At 34.8% G+C, this 5,052-nt stretch overlaps 1 protein-coding gene across 6 annotated transcripts in view; it reads right to left on the bottom strand.

The window, feature by feature from the left end:
* LOC102675086 (furin-like protease 1) overlaps positions 1 to 5,052 on the bottom strand; it is a 306,104-nt gene that overhangs the window by 264,991 nt on the left and 36,061 nt on the right. The gene's annotated exons all lie outside the window — the stretch shown is intronic.

The following is a 5,052-nucleotide window of genomic DNA, read 5'->3' on the forward strand; positions in this document are numbered from 1 at the left end:
AATAATTTCTCATGGATTAAGATCTTCAAGATTATTCTTTTTAGTAAATATAATCTATAAACAAACTAATAGTCGATTAATATTTATTAATAAAGGAATAATTTTATACCTTCTTTAATACGATTTACAATATGTTCATCAAATATAGGATCTCCAGTTTCAATAAATGAATATGAATCCTTGGGACGAACCCTATAACCCATAAACACATATAAATGGATGGACGTTATAGTGATAAATGACAGGCCGTTTCGATTCTGGAATAGTTAATACGACGAGAAGGTGTTCTCGTTCGAAAGACGAACGAGTTTCGAGCATTTCCCGTGTGATTCATCACGCGTGACTGTGGCGTGTACCCCCGTGAAGGAAACGCGTTTCTGCCGAAAATAACAGCGGACCAAACGGAAATCGAACGGAAAAGGAGAGAAAAAGAGAAAAAAAAATCGAGAGGGAGGAAAGAAAAAGAGGAAATGGAGGAGAGGAGGAGGAGGACAAACAGGGGAGGAAAACCAACAGCGCGCCAACGAATCGTACACCATTTGTTTCAATAAATCTTGTCCCATCAGAAAGGCAAATTCCGCGTTTTTTCGAATTTTTATCCAACGTGTCGTCGAACGAAAACGAATATTCAAACCCACGGTGGTGAAAAGCAATTAGCGATATCTGCCTGCTGATCAGCATAGTGCACCACGAGTGTACAATGGGGGGGGAGGTGAAAAGGCTTGATTTATTAATTTAATTTTATCGCCTGGACTAATTACACGCCTCGTACACCCTTCGATTCCGATCTCCCTACCTGCCAAGTAATCGTATATCTCGAATATCCGTAATGTTTGTTACTCCTCGATTTGCGCTCGTTTTACGGCACTTGATTAACTATCAATCCGAAAAATACAAATGGAAATAGAAAAGTATATAATATCATAAATAAATCACGAGAAACCGCTTGTAGAACTTGGAAATTCAAATTGGATCGTTTATTCGTTGATCAGAAATCGAAATCGAAATTATTATTATCTAAGGCAAAAAAGTAAGTCTTGTTCCTGAGATTTAATCCGTTTTCCAGAGCCGGTTTCCCCGGTAAATAAAAATGAATCAAAATAACAAATAAATTTTATATTTTGAACACCCCATTTCTTAATCCCTCTAATCGTTTCGACATTTATCACGGGAGGAATTAAGTAATCCGAGCATAATCCGTCTCCATAAATCGAAACTATCCTTTTTTTGGTTCTGTCCTCCATACACGGCGCATGGCTTATCGCCGGATGGAGAAAAATAATTTTTCTTCCCCCCCCCCTCCTTCTGGAGAAAAATGCAAAAGCGAAGGCTGTGGATTTACATCTGATAAGTCAGAACAGGTGTCGGATAACCTGGCGAAAAATATTCGAGGAGGGGATTTTACAACTCGGTAAGTCGAAGGGGATTTCCCGTTAATGCCGAAGTCGCGATGAAAATCGCCACGTGACCATGAGGGGGGGGAGGGGGAGGAGAAAGCCTGCGGTGGATGAAATATAGCGGTGATGAGAAAAATGCGCTCGTCGTGCACCTTTTACGGAATTAGCGAGCGTTTTCTCGAATCTCGGGGATGTATTAAAATTTTTAATACCTTCATCCAATTCGCAAACGAGGTATCCGGAGGGGGGAGGGATGGGGAGCTTTTGTGTCGCGCGATGATTAAAAAAATGGTTCGTAAAATGAGAGGAGAGATTATATTACGAGAGTTGTATCTGTCGATGATGTGCTATTTATTTAAGAAGAAATTATTGTACGTATTGTACCTTCTATAATTTGAATACTTTGTCGTTCGAAGCGAGAAATTGAAGATGTGAAGAATATTTTCAAGGAAGAAAAAAAAGAAATTTATGAAATACTTTCACGGTTAATTATTATTCTCTAATGGTTGTAAATTACTTTAACGATGCAACTTTGCATCGGAGAAAGAAGATTAAAATGTTTATAGATACGTTTAATTAATCGGTATTTGACTTATGTTACTTTGAATTAAAACATATGGGAGTAACTAGCAATAGAGTTATCAATGGCGCCATAGGAATTATTGATAATCGAGGATATTGGAATTAATTATGTCTTAATTTAAGTTAAATGGAAATATTCAAAAAATTTCTGATAATAAAATATGTAATCGTATGATGATAATGCATCGAAAAAGAATACAATGATAATTTTAATTTTTTAATATGCTTAATTTAAAATCATCTAAACGTTTCCTTTATTTAAAAAAAAAAGATAAAGAAAAAAATTGTATTATTTTTATTATCTGATTTTGAGATTCGTAATATTCTGAAATTCTAAAATTTAAGATCTTAAAATATTCGTGAAATCCAGAATATTTATTTCTGTTTTATGATTTCTGCAATTTTTGGCTTGCAAAAGATTAAATTTAAATTTTTTTTAAAATTTAACCAAAATTCAATTGGCTTATTATTATAAATTGTACAAATTATTTTCCTACCTAAGATTCGATAATAATTGTAAAAATAAGGAGAGAAAAAAATTCGAAAACTCAAAAATTTCGATGGTTTCAACATTTTCGAGTGATCTGTCACCAACTTTTATAAGTGTAGCCAATTAATTACGAAATTTCTCAATGAAACTGAAGCTTTCCTCGCATCGAGTAACCGATAGGGTGGAAAAAAAGTGACTGAGAACCTTCCACTTTTCTTTCTAACGAGACAAAAATTGGGAAATAATTGGAGAACGTTTCCTAATGAAATATCCCCGAAGAGACACACGTCTGGAAAGGAAAGAGTCCCCTCCCCTCCCCCTTTAAATTCAACTATTAGTCGCATCTATCAACCCCTAAAAAACTGCCACCAGGAACACAATTCTTCACCGGTCCTCTTGGAGACAATATGATAACGGTCTGGCATAATGCGTCCTTTCCCAACGCAATAAAGAGACGAGTCTCCCTCGGTGGATGCAATTACTGGAAAAAAGGCGAGGCGAAGAGGATCGCCCGACCATTAATTATACGGGGTCGGTTGCGAAAAAAGGGGAAAAAGGGGAAGAAAAAAGGAAGGAAGAGAGAAAGAAGAGAGAATTTTTTTTCACTCGAGAGGAAAAGGAGAAGAGAATATTGGTGACGACTTATATTTCGACACGATCCTCGAGAGATGATGTCTGGACAAAGGGAGGAATAGGAAGGACGGAGAATAGGAAGGGTGGATAAAAAAAAGTTGCGAAAATTCGAATTGAGGTAGAAATAATAAGTGGAATACGTGAGGTGGAAATATACGAATATAAAGAAGAAAAATACGAAACTTTAAACGAAATGGAACAAAAAAAAGAAGAAGAAGTAAGAAGATACGAAGAAGTTGGGGAAGTGTGGAGGATAAAGGACAAGTTGAACAAAAAACATGAAGGAAGAAGAAATTGTCTTTCAACGTATCTCATCACTCAGAAAAAAATTCGAGAATTTTGAAATTTTCTAAAGAACCAAAGATTGGAACGAAGAAGAAAATATCAGGCAGAGATGAATACGAAAAACGCAAAATTTCCAGTGCAAGAAATAATAAGAAAAGAGTAAACAAAAAAGAACGTTATCTTATGAATACGAAAATACAAAATTTGTATAACAAAAAAAAAAAAGGAAAAAAAATAAAAAAGAAGCAAGTTGACGAAGAAGAAGAGACTATCTTTCGTGAAATTCAGTTGTCACCATTGTCACCAATGTCACCATTGCATCGAATAATTGAACCTGTTATCAGCGCAAGATCGTCCCGACTATCTCTTTAAATCATTCCACGGATGCCAGAAATGGGGATTTATGCAAATGACAGCCGCTATGACGAAGAGAAAAGTCATTCGTCTATTTAATACAGCTGCCTTAATTGCTTGAGAAGCGGAACAGTTTCTCTTGCTGCGGTGACAGCTTCATTGTGCGATCCGTTCAGAATTTTTATTTTTTTTTCCCCGCTGCTTCCTTCTCTCTTCGATTAATATTATGGATAATAGGGATTGGCGGGATTTTCACGATTGAACGTTTTATTGGAGGCAACGAGAATGATAAATAAGGAAGGGTAGAACTAGATAAGAAATTTATCGAGCGATTAGCTCGTTCCAAGTGATTTATCGAACAGATGCAACGTTAATTCGATTATTTTTCTTGCTAAATATTTTTTGTTATATTATCTAAATGTAATTAGATTGGAAAGCTTATTGATATTCAATTAATACAGAATATATATATCATTTAAAGTGTGTCAGTTAAAAGTTAAAAGTATTTTCCCTAAGTGATCATTAGACTGAAAAAACTTGTTGAAATATGCAATTAGTAGAGGATTCAAAAAATTAAAAATTAAAATTGTTTAATCAATTAATGATTGATTATCACGTGAATAAAATTGATGTAGGAAGAAAATATGCAATGTAAAAAAATATTTCATTACATATATTTTCGATATATTTCTTGAAAAAAGAAATTATCTTTGAGAAACATATCACGCACATAAGGAAGCTTCTAAATGATTGAAAAGAGATTCGAAGATTCGACGAACGAAAATAATTAAGATGATCGCGTTTCACAATCCACTTTGTAAAAGTCTGACCAATCTTCCATTTTAACGTCTTTCAATCGTAACGACGTACAAATTTAATAATAGAAATCGCGGAAGACGATTTCATTCCAGAGATTTCACGATAAGAAGATTAATTAATAAAGCGGGGGGTAACTCGATTCTAAGAGGGAGAAACGGTAAGCGAAGCTAATTTCTATCCCCGAGTATATATATATATGGAGAACGCAAATTATGTAGGTTAAGTAAAATTTGAAATTCACTCTTCTGTTGATGCAAGCAAAAGTCTAACAATGTCGAGACGTTAGAACATGCCGCTCACGAGTCTCTTAGCTAAATTGAAACAAACTGGGATCGTATGTTTGGCCGTCTGCTAAGTGTTATTGGACTTTCTGCTCGAAAAAAAAGATCCGTGGCGTACCAACAGTTTCTTATGATCCCTTCAAATTGCTTCATCTAGTACGTGCAAAGGAGAATATGGATATTACTATTTTTTTTTTTTTTTTTTTTTTTT

Source organism: Apis dorsata, unplaced genomic scaffold (assembly GCF_000469605.1).
Source record: "Apis dorsata unplaced genomic scaffold, Apis dorsata 1.3 scaffold_88, whole genome shotgun sequence".
In the NCBI taxonomy this organism is placed as follows: domain Eukaryota; kingdom Metazoa; phylum Arthropoda; class Insecta; order Hymenoptera; family Apidae; genus Apis; species Apis dorsata.